Genomic DNA, 21,141 nt, shown 5'->3' on the forward strand with positions numbered 1-21,141 from the left:
CCGCGAGCGATGGGCTGGATAACTTCCGGTTCGTTCACCGATAGCCTACGGTTAAACGCTGCCACCTTCCATTACCGTTATTGCCTAACGTCATTCACTAATCCATCTACCGAGCCGGGTCGTCGATCGATCGTCAACCGTAAAAATCGTGGTCGCTGAACAGGTACGTACTATACTCGATTTTATTACTACGAGCCAAGTCGACACTTTTACGGTCTCGACTATTTACAAGCCTCGATTCTACGTCATATCACGAATATGACATCACGTCTAGTAGGGAAATATCGAAAGATAGATGGCTTTTGATAAAATGTTGATGATAGTGATTAATCATCAGCATTAGCGACAGATTTAGAATGTCGTTTGTATAAATAGATTGCTACAACATTTTTGCTGCGACATTATCCGTAATTGCTTATTGCATAATAGATATTTCGAGTACTATCTAATAAAATTATCAATTCAATTTTATTACATAAGAGAAGCTCAGGTTTACAATATTATTAGCGCCTCGTATAGAACGTCTATATTAAGTCGGAACACCGTTTTACTTTAACCGTAATTGAATAAATATACACAGGAACATGTATTTATATTATTTTTGTCGTTCGTCTCTCCATTCTCCATTTTGTGTTTCTTCAACCTTAATCTTAAAAAAAATTCAGTTCCGGTAGAAATCTCGTAACAACACACAAAGCGACGAGGTCGACATTACGGACGGTGTTAGTCGAGTTCGCGGGGAAAAGCGACAAACAAGTGCAAGACGCAATAGTAGTGGCGGTCGAAAAAAGCAGCGACAGGCGGGTGTAACGGAAGGGTTTACCGGGTGTAGTCGAACCGGGGAGGGGTTGAGGGTGGAATGGAGATAGCTCTGCTTTCTCTTTACGCTCCGGCGGCTCAGCATCCGCAATGGTAGCACGCCAGTCGGATCTTCTTTACGAGTATTGCGGTTGCGCCACGAGCGCGTCACAGGAAAGAGATCGCGGCCCCTCGTCGGCGAGGATTCGCTCCACTTTTTTAATCCCGGAATTGTATTTATGCACGTACAATGGCACTTCCCTGTCCCATTACTTCTCCACCGTCCAGCGCCGCGTTACTCTGTCTGTCCGTCCGTCCTCTTCGAAAGAAGACTCCTGTGTGACCATGCTCGAAATTTTCGGCGCGCATTGTTCCGGAATTCACGCGTCGTACGACGAAATAAAAGGATTTTATCGATAGTATCGCACGCGCTCTATTGTTCTACGTCAGTAAAGCGCCACCGATCGCACATAAATGTCTTTCTTTTTACGTACTTTTTCTGTCTAAATAAGCAGTGATAGAAATGTTACTGTGAATTTCGTACTTTTTAACAGCAATTTCATAAGAAAGGTCTTTCATCGAATATATCTGTCTTAAAGACAATGTGCCATATGTATATAATTTTTTTCTGCCAATGCTATTACGAAAGATTGTTTAACGGAACATAAAAGTATAAATAGAAACATTAACTGTCATAAATTAACGCAGTCGTGGGTTGTGTTAATCAGAAAAAGCAGCTTTGCAACTGTTGTAGAATTCTTTAATATGATTGGTTCTTAGTTCTTTATTAGATTTAAATGTATAAAGCAATTGTATTAAAGAATCTTATAACAACTTTGCAAAGCTGCTTTTTCTGAACGCAGCCATTCCTTTCATAATAATTAATTGCGCGTTAAATAAAAACAAACGAGTCTATCACTCTAAAGTTTAAAATGTATCATGTACTTTTCAGTATATTCAGTATTGGCCGACATTCTTTTAGTGAAAACCATTTCTTCTCCGCGTTATATCATCGACTAGTTTTTGCGACCTTGTCACAGTTGTCACATTGCTTAGTGAGACAGAAAGAGTGTCGAAGACACGTCGAGAGTTTCATTGTCTAAGGTTAATGTTAAGCCGAGTTTAGGAGGTGATGAGAAAAAGCGAAGTCGCAAAAAGAAGAAAATAAAGAAAGGAACATTCATTTCTAGCATTCCAGTTTCAAGGAAGTTCTAAAGCGCCAGTTTATGTCTCTCAGTGATGTCCGAGGGTGGCAAAAGCGGCACTAGAAATGTGCAAGTTGAACAGTTTGACTCAACGGTTTATCTGGTCGATGTGTACTTGTGAATGCACGCACTCACGCGTGCACATGCGGAGGAGAAAAGAGACCGTTGCGCGTCTTTACCGATATGTGATGTTACATCATTTCTTAGAAAGACTTCTTGTTCTGCCTTTCTTTATTGAGAAAAAAAAATTTTTATATTTACAATTATAATTACATGTTACATAATTTTGATATTTGTAACTACATATAATTACATGTTACCATAATTTGGTATTTGTAAATATAATTACATATTACCATAATTATGGTATTTGTAATTCTAATTATATATTGCTATAATTATATAACGTGTAATTGTAGTTATAAATACAACAAAATTTATTTTTCAATAAAGAAAGGCGAAAAAGGAAGCTTTTCGAAAGAAAGATGTAACGTAAAAATTATAACATAATTACCATATGTGATCACAATAATTATGATAACATAGTGATAAATCAAATTTTTGTGATATCAAAAATTTTTCTCTCAGTATTTTATTCCGTAATATCGAGATTGCATCATCGATACATCACATTTTGGCGCCGTCATCACGCCCGAGTCTCGTACATATACGATCAGTCGCGTTATGCGGCAGGTGCTAAATAAATTTTCAAAGTTACTGCCGTTTCCGCGAAGAAAGTCTTGCAGTCTCAACGGCAATCATCACCGGGGTTATGCCAGCTCGGGCATCGATGCATCCCTCACGCGTCGCGTTCTCACCCTTCTCGCTCGTCGTCGCTCGTGATGCATGTGGTAATCTATTATTAAGGACCGCGAGCAGCGCAAAGAGAGAAGTTTACGAGGCGATGTAAAATACGCGAGAGATTCTGCAATCATAAAGGGGCAAAAATACCTGCCTTTCTCTCTCTCTCTCTTTCCCTCGGCTCGCACAACCTGCTTCATGGCCTTTCCGTTTTTATACTTCTCCTTCTCTCTGCCGTCGCTCACCTTTTCCATGGCATCGCGTGCTCGTCGTTGAACCAGATAAAACTATAACTTTTGCCAAGGCGTTCGATGCCACATCATCGGCGAGCTTTCGCGTCGCTTTACGGCGAAACAGACTTTGCTGCAAACAGAGAGGTCGAGTAGCATCCTGGAGATAGTAGGGAGGAAAGCGCGGGGGCGTTTTAAAAGCACCGCCTTTAAAAACCCCCTACATGGAATCTCTCCTGGAAAATCCGCCGTTGCGCTGCGCTCCAGTCTAATCTGGCCCGGGGCGCAAGATCGTAAATCCTCCTACGTCAAACGCGAGTCTGGAAGAGAAGATCGGGGGTACGCAGGTGCGCGGATTGTCTCGATGAATCTTTTGCGATAGGGCCTGGCGCATAAAGCGCCACAACCTTGGCTACAAATAAAATCGTCTCGTCGTCCCGCGTGATGTTTTCTTTTACAACCCTCCGATGTGAAGCTCGATGCGAAAGCAGAGATTTTGCATAATGAAAAAGAGGGGGACTATTTTTATAAAGGCCGTATTCCCGTGTATGCAATTATCTCCACCAGATAATATTTATCATTGAATATTATATCACATATTCTCTCGATTACCTCACCCTGCTTTATCACTGATCAACTCATAATTATATGTTTACTATTTACGTTGGGTCCATCAATATTTGATGAAAAAGTGATTGTATGTTATGTTGTGTGTGTAATCAGTGGAGGCACGGCAAATAGAAAATAATTTCGTGATGGACGTACGTGGTATCCACGGGAGGCTCAAACATCGCCGGTCGTACACTCTTCTTGCGGATTTAATAACTTCAAGTTTAATTAACTATCGAAACACTGGACCGATCAATTTCCCCGGAGTTCTTCCGTCGAGGATACACTTTGCTTTTGATCCTAGTCTTCTCCCGTCATCCAACTCGGGCCAGGACCATCGACGGAGGTCCATAATCCCCGGAGACTAAGGGAACCCATCCTCTTTTCCTCGCCGACCTTCGCTGCTTCAGCGCCAGCGAAGAATGACGAAGGTCGACAAAATTCTTTCGCTTAGACTGTCCATTCGCGACTTATCCTCCGTAGTTTTTAACGACGGAAAGCGCCGAATATTGAACCCGCTCGACCGGAATTACTCCATCCAATCTCGTGTGTCATCAGCACGATGTGTTGGAGAAGACTAAAAGAAAAAGGAGTAAAGAGGGAAGAGGCAGATAATACGGTGATCCGTGTGACTTTTAAAGAAACTTCTTCGTTGAAAGTTTTTGGCACTTTTAGGTACCGTTGCGCGCGCCGATGTCGTTTCGAAATCGCATGCCCCGCGGCTTTCTTCATCTAGAGAAACTACTAACAAGAAAGAAGAGAGAGAGAGAGAAATGGACGAAAAAGTGTCAGAAGAGAGTAAGCGAACATTTACCTTCCATCGGAACGTGCCGAGGTTGAAAGTGTCAAAAAGATTTGCCAAGAATTTCTCGTCGGAAAACGCATGGATTGCATTTTCATCCTTGTATTGTAAAAATAATATTTTCTTAAATTTGCATTAGAATATAATCGACTGTAAGCAAAAACAAAATAATATTTAATTTTCATGTTGTTTTCTAAGATTAAAAAATGAATAATAAATTAATGTAAGCAAATAAAGAAAAATTCACAAAAGGCATAGAAAAATTGAAGTATTAAAAGTACGATATAAGATAAAAAGCTTCAGCTACCAATTAATTCCGATATTAATTCCGCGAGTTTATTACTTGTACATCAGCACGTTGATTTATTTTTATTAATTATAATACAAAATTAAAAACGTCTCAATAACCGATTTATTAGTTCTTGGGAAGGACCAATCACACGTAAGTAGATAAATATCCGAAAGAAGGTTGGCTATGGTTCGAGCCACTGTGGCGTGGAGTTTCCTAAGGGAGGACATTTTAATTACCGACTTCCCATTCACCGGCAGTATATACCCGGCGCTACACCTGCTCCTAGCACTTGTGCCTTTGCCACCATAGTACGACCTCGTGCCATTTGTCTCTCAAGTTTATATATAAAGCCGATCGTCCACCCTCGCCTTCTCCAACGGTATACCGGTTCAAAGGCTGGACGGTGCGCTTCAGATCGGAAACTACGGGCGACAGAGATTGACTGGACTTCAATAAAGCTCTTGCCGAAGTGCCAAGCAAGATGGTCGCGGAGAGTGATGAGGATGGTACTATGTCGGCGTCGCTAAACTGCCGAGTAGCCTCGAAGCTTTACGGTACATTCGATTCAGGCACCTCGATAAAACGCGCTCACTTTGATCGCAATATATATATATATATATATATATATATGTACATACATATATATATAGAGCTTAACTGATTGAACTGTAGTGCACTGTTACGAGGATGGTAAACGAAGCTGAAGAAGGGTATATTGCTTCTTGTATTTTCTATATGTTTATAATATTTTCTTTTCTTTTCATTTTCTTTTTACTTGTTATTTTTTGATTCTTAGAGGGCTTGTCTTGGAATATTAATAAACGCTTTTATCTAATTTATTTAACATGCAGTATTTAATTTACACGCCGCGGCTTAGAGACAATATTTTCGGGTCTAATTACGAATAATCCACGAAATATCATCAAAAATGAAAAATACTTAATCATTCATTATATCCCTTTAATCAAGGAGCACAAAGTGACTCTATACGACAGGAAGAAAATGAAATTATATTTAAAGAATAAAAATTAGTCTATAAATGTACGGATCACACCGCGGAATGCTAGGCACGTGTACAGCGGTGTGTTAAAACGTCATCTTCTGAGCTAATGAGTCCGTGTCTAATAAAGGATGGCATTTGTACAAATTAATAGCCCCCCAATGAGCACAGAGAACACCACGACTACGCGGTAGGAAGGACACCATGCATCTTCCCTCGGATTCGCGTCGACATCGCGAGGGTTCCAGGATGACTGTCTACGATAATCAAGACTAACAGCTTCGGCTGATCCTTCAACCTTCTTTGTCACCACCTCCCAAACCTCCGGCACTCTATATCTCAATTTGTATCACAATAACGTCACTTTAGCACGGCGCCAACGTCCGCCATCTGCTCGCTTTCTTTTATTATCGCCGAGTCTCTTTCGCTTTCCACCCTCGAAGTCAGGCGGATGTTTTCGCTGTCTGGACGAATTCGTGCTCGTGGCGCGTATCGAAACTCCCGCACCAGGATGCAGTGTCCGCAAAACGACGTATTTTGTCGACCACGACACCCCCGGGAGTAATACGAATCGTTCGAGCAATTGCGAGTATGAAAGCTTCTTCAGAGAGGTATAAAAGCGAATCGAGGATCGCCGTGGGATACGTAAACAGAATGCAGATTCTCGCAGTTGTTTGTATTGCGAAGAAAAAACCCGGAAGAAGCATCTATACTATTATCAAATAGCTGGCGAATAATTACTAGCAAATGTAAATGTACAAGTTACGTGAACATGAGTTAACAGCGTACCCGGATAGTCAGATGGTCGTGGCTTAGTGTAGGAACTAGAATTAAGACTCGGCGGCTGTGTGCAAGATGTTATAAATGAAAAGCTTTATGTACAAAGTCCCGAAGTGCCATTAAATTAAACGGTACTTGGGAAGTTCTTACATAAAACCTTCTAACTGCCCCATCTCGATTAATAGACACGCATTAGGAACCACCGGTTTTCACGGGTTAGCTCCGTACGTGGGAAATGCAGATCATCCGCGCGGCAGCGAGACCGCGCTGCTAATCTTAGGACGCAAACTGCCGTACGCGAGTGTCATTCAGATCGATGCTGTTCATTAATTCGCAAGGGCGACACGACGCAGTGAAAATCGCTTGATGATAATGAGTCTCGTTGATTAAAAGCCTCGCATTTTCGCGCCCATTCACGAATCACCGTGTCGCTAATGGGATTGGAAACAGTGACTGACGCCGAGTTGGGGTGTGGAATTGGTTTGACCGTCCGTTTGCACGTTGGCCCATCCCTTTTCACCCCTTCGCTCTTTCGTTCCGCCCGCGCCGTCCCCGTCCATCTCCGCGAAGCGTACGTTTTCAATTTCGTGCTTGAGCCTTAATACCTCGAATAGTCCTTTCAAAAGCCATCCTTCACGGCTAACGAAAGTGCTGATTCCACGCGCACCAAGCTCCGCGCGAAATTTATTTCGCACAAATAATCCATCTGGTAAACCTCTTTAGCATATCCACGAATTTTATGTCGCTGCAAATGGAAACTTAAGCCAGATTACTTCCAGAGTTTTTGCGGAACTGCGTGTCCGCTTGCGAGTGTTACATGGCATTAATGACAGCGGAATGTAGAAGGAAGGCTGCAGGAAATAAACGTGCTAGCGTAATATTCTCATAAAAATATCGTATTAAATAAAATTATTTCCTAATAATTACGACAAATGCGCCGCGTTGATGCTCGACATATGTAATTGATAAAAAAATCGATTCCATATTGGTCAAAAAATCTGACGTTAAAATCAAAATTGGGAATGGACCAAGAATACTTCGCAAATTATTAATGTATTGTATTTCTACAGTGACCGTATTTTTTTTTAGAGAAAATAAGGAACAAACCCGAAAATTTTAGAATTTTATTCTAAGTCCTAGTTTGTAATTGTTAAAAGTTTGCATATTAATTTCTGAAATTTTTTGCGCAGTACACCTGATGTATAACTCAAGTAAACACAAGTCATCATAATATCAAAACAACATCAAAATAATCGTAAACTTGATTATTAAAAGTCATTTTTCAATCAATCACGATTCATTTTGATGTTATTTTGATGTTATTGTGACTGTTGTTTCTCTGAATTAATATTACCCTTTTGTAAAATTAAATTTGTCGATAGTTTCCGTAAAAATTCATTCATTAGAACATTAGACACTGAAATGCTAATTAAAAAAGAATTTCCTGCTAATTAGAAAGGTAATAATAATATTACAATAAAAAAGGATAAAATTGAGTTTTGAGAAAAAATAAATAAATCTAAAAAACAGCTCAAATAAACAACTGTCCTTTATACTAAAAGACTTATGGTTATTGTACGCATTCTGTATGCATGTGATAAATATGTGGTAAATATTATATGTCATTGTGTATCGCACTTCTGATAGCAAACGATAACGTTCAACTGTCGCTGATACCGTGTGATATAATACGAATGCACGCGGGCGATCGGTTTTGGCAAAAACGAAGAGTTAGCTATGCGTTACTTTCGGGTGTGATTGCGGAGATATACGGAATCTATAATTTCCACGTACACAGGACGATATTAATATGCAATCAATATGGACCCACGCATATTTTACCGCCATGCCCTCATTACGTTAGTGACGATGTGCTATTCGCCGACTCATATTACGAAATAAACGAGCATGAAACGCTATGATATGGAATATGAACAGCCACCAATATTTACATAATTGTAGTAACCTCAGTTTGCAGCGTTTATCGGGGATTGCGGTTATTAGAATATTTTCGGATAGAAATAAGATCCATAATTGTATAAATTACGGATCTTATATGTATATTCGTGTATTCGCGATTCAATTTACGAGTTCGTACATTTACTACGATATGATGGACGCTGAAGGTTTGTTTTTAAACGCTATTTTTAAAAATTTTGTACGCGGAACATGTAGATTCGCGGAACGTTACAGTGAAATTTATATCAATTCCGCTTTCGGACAAAAAGCAGATTGCAAAAATACAATAAATGCACCTTACTTGCCTCGCGTTCCGGCTGGATTTAATCGAACATTATGCTTCGAATATGCTCCCAGTGCGATAAAATAATAATAAATACGGAAAAGTTGAAGTTGTAAGAAAATCGGGAATGGAATGCTCGCCGAGCTACAACATACAATGCGGCCCGATATTGAAGTTTCAAGAAGCGTAGCAGCCGCTTCGAGCACTTCACATTTGGCAAAAGAGGGAGACTCGAGGAACAATACATGGCTCACTGTCAACAAAACGTCGTCCAGCATTCCCAGGACAATCTCTTCGCTGGCTGGTACCTTCGTCGTTCGCCTCGGCGTAAAATCGATCTCGTTAAAACTTTCCGAGGCGGACGCACCAGTTTTGAAAACTTTCGCGAGATGATGCGGGATAAGAAAGACGAAAGACGGTGTCAGAATGTATAGAAAAGGACAGTATCGGTAAAGGGATATAACATTGGGATCTCAATAGACTGATTTATCCTGTACTAGCGATTTCTCAATTTTAGATTAAAGGCAAAAACACGACAGCAGTTTCCCATTGGTGTGTCTTCCGATGCGAATGATCTCGTCTCTTTTGCCGTAATACTAATCATTCACGAAGTTCAACGTGGCGGCTCCATTAACGTAATTGTCACGAGATTTCGCCATGGAGCCGGATATATATATCGTGATACAAGGAACTATCCCGGTGAAAGCTTGGAATGCACACGAGACGTGAAACTTTGGGCATGCGAGTATTGAAATGTTGTAACTCGTGCGTACGGCGGAGCTTGTAAGATGTAATTTCCTCGGGGATTTACCGGGCGGAACTTCGCGAGCGCTGGTTTAAACGGGGCGTTTTAAATCGCCGCGCTGATTCGCGCGAATAATCATAATTTGACGTCGCGGTCTGCGAGTGAAGTTATATCCATGACCTGTCGTCATCTCATGTGTCGATCGTGCGATTGTCAGCGGAGTGCTGGTTCGCTGCTATCCTGAAAAAATATATGACGATCCGTCTCGAATTAGCACGGGAGCACGCTCGCTATAAAATCGGCCGGAACAAAAGGGCTCGAATGGAATTAATATCTGACGGCACCCACCGGGCTGTAAAATCGAAACTCCTATTACCGGTGATCGTAACGCGAATTTCGACTCGTTTATTGGAATCGCTCGGATCGACGCGCTATCCCTGGCGCATCGAAAAATTCACCAAATTTCGCGAGTCCGTGTAATTATCTTGACCGAATTATTCGCCCCATGATCCTGTCTGTACCATTTATACGAATGACGTGTCTACAATGAATGAAAAAAATAGATAGGTCTCTTTTGGAGGGACATTGAAAATATACAATACATACACTGAAAAAAATTTCTGGTTGAAAATGGACGAATCAGAAATTTCTGGTTAAATTTATTAGAATTCTAGTTGAGATAACCGGAATTCTGATTGATACTATATTTCTGGTAAAATCTACTAGAATTCTTATTTTTACCAGAATAATTATATTAATCAGAATTCTAGTTATCTCAATTAGAATTCTAATAGACATAACCAGAAAATTCTGATTCGTCCATTTTCCACCAGAGTTACTGTTTAATCCAACCAGACTATTTTTCTCAGTGTATAATAACTTAAATAATATAAATTCATACCGAATTATTTAAGCACTAAAAGGTTCAGCTTGATCGTTTAGGGCCTTTATTTCCTATTAGTTGTGTTTTTTTTTTTCGCATTACGATCTTAAAAGATACTTTGCTAAATAATACAGCTTAAGTTGCGAGATAATCATCGTGGGTGCATGAACGGAAGCAAAGGCGATTTAGGAACGGTAATTGGCACGAAAGAGCACACGCGCGCGTTAGCAGGGAACGAATTTGATTTGCAAATTTGGGTAAATTCCCCACACTTCCTCGCGGAGTTTCTTCCTTGTTTCCCGCTGGTACTCACGCGGCGATGTACGGCAACGTCCTTCATTGCGCGCGCTTCGTTCTACAGGATCCCTGCGGATCCCGCGGAGACACGCGGCTGAGAAAAGGCGCGCCGCCGCATGAATTTTAATTTTGCCCCGCCTCGCCGACGGCCGACGCGATGTACTCGGGACGACGTAACGAGCAGCTAAAGTTTTTTCGAGGAAAAATTAAAAGTTTCACCGTCGCGTTCGCCATCGTGTCGTCCCTGACCGCGCCGTCGTCCGCTCCGACGCGACGTTCCCCTTTTGTCGGGGTTGACAAGCTTCGCTTCTGCAGATACGCGGGTATCTCACCGTACTTTAATATCTCGTAAGGTAATTACGCCGAGTAAAGTCACCAGCAGGGAGTGATTTCAGAGTGGATATAGAAAGCTAATTTATTGCTTGGAATGCGATCCAGCAGTGATATAATCGTCGCGTAATTTGCCTATGTAGGACTATAGAGGAAGCAGACATTCTTAAATACTACAATTATTTTAATTTGTGTTTTGAGATATTAAACTTTTTACTGCTCTATGATTCTACACTGTTAAATCTATCGTGTTAAATTTAACCTAATGTGAGTCGCCACTGCTCCTACTAAATATATCGTTATTTTTTACTAAAATGATAATTAAATTTGACACTATATAATGTTAAATTAATACTGTATAGTGTCAAATATAACCATTGTTTTAGTAAAAAATAATGATAATATTATTGAGTAGGAGCAGTGGCGACTCACATTAAGTTGACCCTATAAAATTTAACAGTGTATTAATTTTTTTAATTCAACATATAGTGTATTATTATATAATAATTCCTCAACCATTAGTTTTAGAAATTAAAAAACTAAATCGACATTAAAAAGGACATTTAAGAGTCAAATAAATATTTGAATATAAATATATCACATAAATACAAAGAAATTTAATTAAAGTTTATAAAACCATTACATGTTTCAGCTCATTATTAAGCCATCATCAGATGATCCATAATTATTTTTCAAGATATCCATATATATTCGTTAATTCACAATAGTCCTTGATAAATTTTTGAATGCTCGATGGGTGTCCAGAACCAAAATTTCTTTCTCAACGATTTACAGATCGAAAGCTTGAAATTTCTAGATATTGCATGTATTGCCAAAAAAACTATTAATATTGATATATGCGAGAAAACCTGTATGTTAGATAAAACTTTTATCAACACTCACCGTACATTCGAACATCTCAATGTGATAATCAAAAAATTAGTCAAAAATATCAGACTCAGAGATAACAGAGTGGTCAAATATATATTAAAAAAGTCGTAGATAATTTGTGAAACAATAAAATAAAACATGCTCGTGAAGTCGATAATTATCACAGTCCAAAATGTAAAGATAAATTGTAAATAATGTAGTTTTAAAAGACTGTTTCGAGATATGTATTCAACTAAAAGACATCTCGCGTTTCATTATTACTTTAGAAATTAAAATACAAAATAATTTTCTAATAAATATAATCACTTTTAATTTGCAAGCATTCAAAGTTATTAAAATATTGTTAAGTCAAAAGTAACATAATGTTTGTTTATTCTCGTGTCTTTTATCTTTTATTAGAACAATTTCTCTGTAAGAAATCGATTTGAATTCTTTAACAGTTCAATAGTTTAATGATGAAATTGATACTATCTAGATTCCATTTTTTTTTATATAATGAAAACGGCTGAGGATGTTTGTCGACGGAGCACACGTGTCTCTATTGAGCGATGAAATTTTCAATTCGGCGACTTTACGCGAGAGCGTCAAGAGAAGCGGGGAAGCGGACGGTAAGAGGAGAGCGAGAGAGTAGAAAGGGGGGAAGAAAAAGAGCACGCGACGTAAAAGACTTTTGATGTCGGACCCGCGCAATCTGGCCGCGTCTAGGAGGAGACGGAAGCGCGGTCGTTCGCTCGCGCGGGCGGAAGGAGGTCGGACAGATTTGCAAGCCAGATTGAAATTTTGAAATTTAAATCTTGCCGGGACTTAAGCTTAAAAAGTCCGCGGCCTCCCGCGGGAGGAGACGGTTGCGGGAGGGGAGAGGGGCGGATGCAGGTATTCGAGTGCCGGCGAGGTCTTGCTAATTGTCGGATAATTTCGTCGGAGCCGGAGAAATTCAGAGAGATCAAACGGTGCTTGACACGACAGGGATACGTTGCACGGCACGCGCGATTCCTGGGAACGTTTCGTTCCAGATTTATATATGCATTACAATGCACGAATCGCATTTCCCTCGAGTACGAAACGATGGATTGATTAGATACAAGAACATTTAATTCGTATTTAATGTTCGTTGAATATAGCACGCTACATTTATTCGCGAATTCTTTGCATATCGTTCGAAATAACGATTGGCGAATAATATAGGAGAAATTATACAAATATTTCGTATACGATTGAATTAGTATATCCCAACGACTGAGGAATGATTAAAATATTGCATATGCAAAATTTTATATTTTATTTGTTTAATATTTATTTTATATATAAATTTCAATTCTTTCGATGTTATGACGAGGACCGTGTCTATTCGCAACAGATAAAGCCGCTTTCGTTCGTCCATGATCTTTTGCCGCTCTCATTGCTAATGTTAACAAACCGTGCTATTTTCTCCCCGTCCGCCACCCCGCCCGAAAGTTTCACAGCCACCGTCAATGTATTCGTGCGGTGGTAAAGTAACTCGTTACTTCACTTTGTTCTTTGAATTGGATAGTTTTCCATTAGCAATCATAACAACGTCCTTTGGCCCGTGCCTTGAGACTGATGGAGACGGCAAAGAGGGTGGCAACCGGCGTAACGGGGGTGAGTTTGTTTATTCAAGCTTTCGCGTTACCCTCTGAGCTACTGGCGGAGGAGGTTAGCCTTGTTTTCCGTCCACGTAGTTCGTGTTAATTTCCATTTTTATTACAAAGTGAATTGCATTTTCCGCCTCCTCCTTCGCCCTACTCCACCCGATTATTACCTCTTGTTACACAATGAAATGGTGACTACAAACTAGCGTAACTTTGATAACTTACGTATCGAAGGTACAGTTGGACGCGAGCGTGACACTTACCTGTAACAAAAAAAGAAACATTCAGTTAATTTATTAAAGAACATCAATCGATGTGACATTAAAGAACCAAGAAGATTTTTCAACAGTATGAGGAATAATTATGTGGAATGATATAGTCACTGTTTTTCAAAAGTCTATAGAAGTCTATAGAATCTGAAAAATCTGGATGATAATGAAATTGTTCGTTTCTGGTTTTAGTAGTTCAATCTATATGAAGAGCAGATTTTCAAAATTCATTTTGTTCAAAATTTATAATTTGCAGAAAACGAGATAGGAAGCCACAAGAAAACTACGCATTTTACAGAAAGTAACAATGTATGCCAAGAGTAGAATGTGAAATGTTAAACAAAATTGCTAAAACCAATTGCTAAAAATGTTAAACAAATGCATTTTGTTTGTTTATATTTAAAGGACGTAACTTTGAATTTCTATATTTTTTCAGCATATAAATTGAATTCGTGAAAAAATAATTTCTAAAGTCATCCCAGAGTAGCCTGTAATACAAGTCTTTTAACACTGAACACTATGTCTAATCTCTAACTCAAAAAATGAAATTGTGGACAAAACGCATTTTAAAAGTGTTTGCTTGTCATATATTTTATCGTACATTAATGCCGTTTTCATAAATTCATTCAACTTATTCTTCATCTTCTACCAGTTCTAAAAATTAGAAAAAGATGAAGAGTAAGTTAAACCGAGATTAAAGTTAATCCACAGAAACGGGCTAAAATAAACTTATAAGTACGATACAAACGGCAACTTCCAAACGTATTCAATCTAACGGAAAGGTTTACAAGTTTTGATGAACACTAAAATCTTCAAGATTCTTATTCGCGAGACGCCTCGAAAGAACATAGAGGCCATAAAGAGGAACCGTGAAATATCAATGCGTGATAGTAGCTCGGTAACGCTTTCGCGAACGATACGACCACGGAGAACAATCGAGCGTGAACAACGATATTAGCAATAAAGGCGTAAACACGATCGCGAGTGTCTTCCTCTTGGCGGTGTTTATGACCGCTGCGGTATCGAACTCCAGGAGTTCGATAATAAAAAGAATCTCGTATAACGTGGAAAGTAGCAGATACGGTTCTAGCGGACTCGCGGATTCTAAAGAGCGCATAAACTGAATCAATTCTACTTTAGGTACGGTTTTGCTTCCTGCTTCGGTAAATCCGCGTATTTACAAGCCTCCGCGGAAAGAACGCTTCGCGCTCTAAAAAAAAATATATATCTTATCGAACGTATCGTAAAATACGTTGTCACTCTCCTTTCGATTAAAGCTCTATTCGATTAGAACGTATGCGTACCGGATATATTAAGTACCAGGGCGTATAGCGTTGCAAGCTCTCTGGTAAGCAGCGTCTATAAAGGCACAAACATAACAGAGTATAATTCAACTCGGTTCTAGTATCTATAGCGTCTGCTCCATTCTCAGGCATTGCGTCGTACAAGCTCTCTGTATCCTGTCGCTACGCACCAGCCGTAATGCATTATATCTGATTAGCTTTGTATAAGCTATTATCAGAAATGTACCCGTCTATATATATATCTTCAAGCGTTTCGATACGTATATAAAATTCTATTAATAAGAAATAATAAGAATTCTTAACTAGTAGGTAATAAAGAAAGGCCAATAAAAGTCGAGCGTGGTAATTAGGATGTAATATTAAAATATCAAATACAAATATAATTACGATAAAAATTACGTAATAATAATATTACGTGTTTCGGCTCATTTTTGAGATATTTATAGATCATTAATAAAATATTTTATGATAGAAAGTGTAGTTGAAAGCGCACTACGTTGTGCACGGAAGGAATTTTTTCTTAGAATTTACTCTGAAAATATGACAGTCGTGGGACAACATTGTGTGTGTGGTGTGTGTGTATTTGGAAGAATTTTAATATAAATCTCTCTCATTCATTAATAAAACTACAATAAAGTATAAAATGAGTTTGATCAATTTTACTGAAGTGCATGGTAAAAATCTTTAAAATATTGTATTGTACCACAAATACCATATTTTCAAAGTAAACTTTAAAAGAAAATTCTCTCCGTGTAATAAGCCGTAATAAGTTATTTTGCAAATTAGAAGAAATGCATCGCTCACAAATTGATCGCGTGGAGAAAATGTTTGTGTAATAAATAGAAGCAAACTTATAATGACGCATGTGAGAGGTAAAAAAGAATAATGAGAAAGAATTAACAATATGAAATAAAAAAAACTCATTACTATAGAATCAAGCTTGAATCATGAATAAATTAATGAATTTTTCAAACGAAATTCTATTTTATTAAATTCTCTGAAACGAATGAAATTCTGTTAAATGTAGCTTATTATTTTGTTAACATTTTGGTTTATTTGTTCAAACGTCTCTAAAAATTATAAAACAATAATTCCAAATTATTACGAATGCAGTCGGATCTGGATGAAAATAATCCGTAATGAACGGGTTCCATTGAAGTTCAACGGAACGTTAAATTAAATAACGCTGGTCGCTAGGGTGATGCGTCTGTCGCAATTTATGTAAAGAGTCTTTGTCAGCGTAACATCAACGAACATATTTCAACGAATGTGCATTTTATGGCTCGACCTCTTTCTCTTCCGTTCTGAAGAAACAACGGGAGCGAGCTTCATTTATCTTGCTCGGAATCGCGTTGCATCTCGACAAATGCAACACCGCTGGGAGAATGCACCGTTGGATAAACTTTCGATGGTATAACATCGCACAGGGACAAACACCGAGAGAGATGAAACGCCGGACGGGGAGTTTTATGCGCGCGATCAAAAAAGGCTGCCAGCGACCGTCGAGGAAACCGAGAAAATTGAGGAAATCGAAAATTCACTGGTGGCATTCGAAGGCTGCCGCTGCATTGGCTGCACTCGGCACCGAAAGACACTGCGACGGAGATGTGACGCGTAATTTCGAGGATAATATAAAGCGGCATGATCGTATTACGCATTAATGCGTGATTTTTTTATGGATGACGAAGATGCATTAGTGAAATTTAAACAACGGCTCGATCTTTCACGCGGAAGAGATGCCGCGGTTTACAAGAACTTTAGAAGCGAGCTTACGGTATGTAACAAGTAGTGCAAACCGTATTCTTGGCATGCGTGTGTCGCATCGTCCTAGGTCCTTTGAACGTAAATCTTTCCTTCCCCCATGTCAATCGAGAAGACCCCAGGACGGAAATTACGAGACGCCGTTGCACGCGGCGCGCCAACTCGATAGGTATTTCCACACGTCGGCGAAAAATACGTTACAAATCCAACTTTAACCTCCTCAGAATTCCCGTCACGTAGCTGCGTCCAAAGATATATATCGTACATCGCGCGCGGCGCGTCGAGTCCTTCTTCATGTATCCCACTTTCCTCATTCCACATTCTTTGGTACGCCCCCCAAAGCTAATGTCACACGTTTCCTGAAAACTTATACGAGGCCCACGAGGCCCAGTTTAAATCATATTTTAATGAATTTATCGTCATCAGCCAATAATTTTCGCTAGAAACCGGCTTACATCATGATAGAGGAGAGAGAGACGCGCGACATTTCAAAGAAATAATCTTGGGAAATAATATCACGGTGGGGAAATCTTACTCAAGCAGGAGAAAAATAATGTTTCCGCTATTTACAAATACAGCTGTAAGCATCAAGGATCGTGATATCGCGAAAAGAATCAAACAGATCGTATAGCATGATGAACGTGACGTATATTCTCTACGTGGATTGTACGGTAACTCTGTGAGTAAAGTTTCATGGACCAACGGTGTCATCTTTCTATTACTTTGTGCGCGATGTTTGCGTGAAAAATTTTATTTGTTGAAAATGACACATAGCACGACGCTTACTTTGGTAATAAATACACCTTTCGTTCGAAATGGTGTGACACACGGAAAGTCTTTGAAATTTAATTCCCCTGTAAATAAAACTCACTGCTGCATAACCATCCGTATACATTGTATCGAGCATATGAAATAGGCAAATATGGTTATTATTTCATTTTAAAGCAAAAAGTTATCATTTAAGAACATTTTCATGATTTATATAATATTTATTATTAATTATTATAGAGAATGGAAATCTTGCATGTTAACTCATAAATGACATGCAAATTCGCACCAGCAAAATTTCCAACTTGTGGGTATTTGAGAAAATTGATTTTACTTAACATAGAATTTTGAATGAATAACGTTTTGTTTTTCAAAAATTTAATATTACCATTCGATTGGTTAGAAAATTTTTTATTTAAAAATATAAGTTTTAATTTAATTCCGTTTTTCTTCCAGAGGATATAAAACATTAAAAATGCCTAGTGTGAATTTGCACCCGTGTTCTTTACGGGCTTTACGTGCTCAGAAAAGACACATCTGTGTCCCTTACGAATTAAAACTCCCAACATCAGGTTCGTGACGGAAATTGTGTCAATTCCTTCTCTAAACTTCAAATAGACAGAGGGCATAATTTATTAGCTTAGCTACCTGTAAACTAATTACAAGTAAGACTTAAATGTCTTTAATACAGATTGTCTTTTTGTACTTATAGATGAGTGATGAGACATGCAAGTATTGAATGTAATATATTTTGAAAATATATTTTTAAAAAATTCATACCTTTGAAAGTATATTTGAAAGGAATTATACTTTTATGGTTATTACAGATATACTTAATTAAGCTATGGAAATGTGAATCGATTTTACAGATAATTTTCTTCAATAATCAAATAGGTAAACTTCTAATTCATAATATTTTCCAACTTGTAATACCTTCTAAAATAGTGTGCATTCAAAATGTGTTAATTTGTTAAAGAAGAAATGGTTTTACACTAGAAACTATGGCAGTCGTATTCAAGAAACTTAATAGGTACGTGAATATGCACGAGGGATTCTGGTACCCATGAAATTCGTTATTAATATATTCAAAACAGATATTGAACAAACGAATTCTACGAAATTCTATGCAAATGTATTCCAGACGGCGACTTGTAAATTTTTCATTCGCAGAAGAACTGCGATAGATGACCTAGATATTCACATTGCCTACTTTTTGTTCTATTCTGACCTCGTTTATTCATTCGATGCTGGTCTGTGTTAAGTAGCTTCAATAAAAGTTGATATTTTAACTGATTTCGCATCTTTTGTCAAATTAAAATATATTATGGTATAAATACATATGGTACATTGCTGTCTAAGTATATACATTGCAAAATTGTACTACTTTTGCATAGATACGTAATACAACGAGCGTTTATGAATAGCTTGCTTATAGTTAAAGGGACAGCATTCCGCGAATTACAAGCGAGTGGGAGATCCTACTTCTATCGACGCTCTAATAAATAAATAGAAAGTTATAAATGGAAATTTTTCGATAAACATCTTGTTCGCAAAAGTAAACTTTGTAAAGCGAGAATCGAGGAGGAAATTCGAGAAGGTAAACGTAACCGGTCCCGTTTCTCTAAACTCCTTTTTTACTACTGGTATCGTATTCCCGAAGTGATCGCGGGTTCGCGCGTTCACGTGCCATCTCGTTTATTTTCATTGTCAAAGAAAGAGAGTCAACGTAACTTCCCGCTGTTTACCACAAAGTTCCGAAAGCGTGTAATCTCGCGAAATGTCGTGGATGCGCATCTTCGCGAATCCCACTTTCTTCTCAGAACATACCCGTATTCATCGGTTAACGTAACCGGCGACGCGATATCATCCGTTTAGGCAGTCGCGCAGTAATGTATCCTTAAGCTCGCGATTACCGGCTTCGGGAGTCTCGTTCACGGCGGCGGCAACAGGTTACCAGCACGCGCCACTCGCCGACTTGTCGAGTCGAGTCGACCACGGCCGCATCGCACCCTGTATACGTGTGCTGCGCGCTCGATCGTCGCGTGTCCCTCTTTCACTCGTTCTCACCCCTCCCCCCTCTCTCTCGTACTCTCTCTCCCTCTTTCTTATATTTTAATTTTCATTATTATATCTTTATCTATCTTTATACTATCTACCTCTCGTACTACTGTCTAAACTTGGAGGAAGGGACTTGTCCCAGAACGCTCAATAAATGACGCTTTCTCGATACATTCTCTGTACATTCTTACTATTCTTAGAGGATTTGCTCTAGAATGTTAATAAACACTGTATCTATCTATCTATCTCATTCACTCACTCTCTCACTCTTTCTCACTGTCACCCTGACAACGCGCAACCCTATAGTAGAATCCCTCATGGCGTCCCACTAGGTAATATATGGTGTAAACTATGATCTAACCTATGATCCATAGACCGTTCTCCGAACAGAGCGTGGCGCCAAAACCCGGCTGCGTAGCTGCGAACCAGCGTCTCAACGTGATGCTGTCACCTGAAGCGTCCCGCGTCGCACCCCCGCCGGTGGTATGAAAAGTAGCACAGGCACGTGTGCCGGCGACCACTTAGGCTGCTTCTCCAAGTGTTACCCCGATGAGCGCCCGCGCACTTGCGCGTGTGCCGTACGCATACGCGTAGCCGCGTATTGTCCGCCCGCCGCTACACGTTCGTCCGGGTGTTGTTTTACGAATACCTCGAAAAATGTGGACAACGCGCGCTACACAACCCGGCGAGCGCGATTTACTTTCCGCCCGATTTACCTTGGACTTTTTCTTGGACCCCCCTCCCTCCCCTTTACACGTCGTCGATTTCTCCCTTTCTCTTTCTGTCTATGTCTCTGTGGTATCCCGCACAGTATTGTCGGTCACCGTGACGGAGAGGTGTGTGTACGATGATCAACTAGATAGAACCCTTAAGAGGTTTGAGGTTTGCGCGCGTTCGAAGCCGCGCGAGATTGCGCCTCGCTGATGATTTACGGTACGAGGATACGCGCGATAAGGCTTCTCACGCTCGCAAGCTTTTGAAACGCGATGCAGAGAAACACACGCTGCGCGCGGCGTGGCGTGGCGTGGCGGCGAGTCGGATGGCTGACTGGCGGAGAACCGACAACTCTCGGTCGGTCTCGGCTCTCGGTCGTGGCCGTGGGGATCGCTGCTGGCTGGTAACGCGCGCGGGAGGGTGCTCGGCGGAGGGTAAGGGGTTCTAGGGGGGGTGTGTTGGTGGTTGGAAACCCGATGGTAGGGTAGTGGCGGCGATGGTGAACGGGAGGGGAGGGAGGTTTCGTACGTCGAGAGAGGGGAAGGGCGAGAGACTGTGAGGGAGAGATGGTGACGAAGGAGAGAGAGAGAGAGAGAGAGAGAGAGGATCGCGCGAGGGTGGTTACCGCGTGGGGTTGCGGGAGAGAATTCGCCTCGTGGCGGAGATACGCGCGAGAAGAAGACAGCGCGCGCGGCCGAGGTAGTTCGAAGGGGGTTGCCTACCCGACGTATAGCGAAGTAGCAACAGGCGGC

The 21,141-nt window shown here is 39.9% G+C and overlaps 1 protein-coding gene across 5 annotated transcripts in view; it reads right to left on the reverse strand.

Annotated features, from left to right (window-relative positions):
- bru3 (CUGBP Elav-like family member bruno 3) overlaps positions 1-21,141 on the reverse strand; it is a 660,667-nt gene that overhangs the window by 251,528 nt on the left and 387,998 nt on the right. The window contains exon 1 of one of the 5 annotated variants that reach the window (XM_018519832.1): positions 20,037-20,715. The exons of the other annotated variants lie outside the window; for them this stretch is intronic. The gene's annotated coding sequence lies outside the window, so the exon portion shown is untranslated. Of the gene's footprint in view, positions 1-20,036; positions 20,716-21,141 lie in introns of those variants that run through there. 5 annotated transcript variants of the gene reach the window in all.

This window comes from Trachymyrmex cornetzi, unplaced genomic scaffold, assembly GCF_001594075.2.
Source record: "Trachymyrmex cornetzi isolate Tcor2-1 unplaced genomic scaffold, Tcor1.1 scaffold85, whole genome shotgun sequence".
Lineage (NCBI taxonomy): Eukaryota > Metazoa > Arthropoda > Insecta > Hymenoptera > Formicidae > Trachymyrmex > Trachymyrmex cornetzi.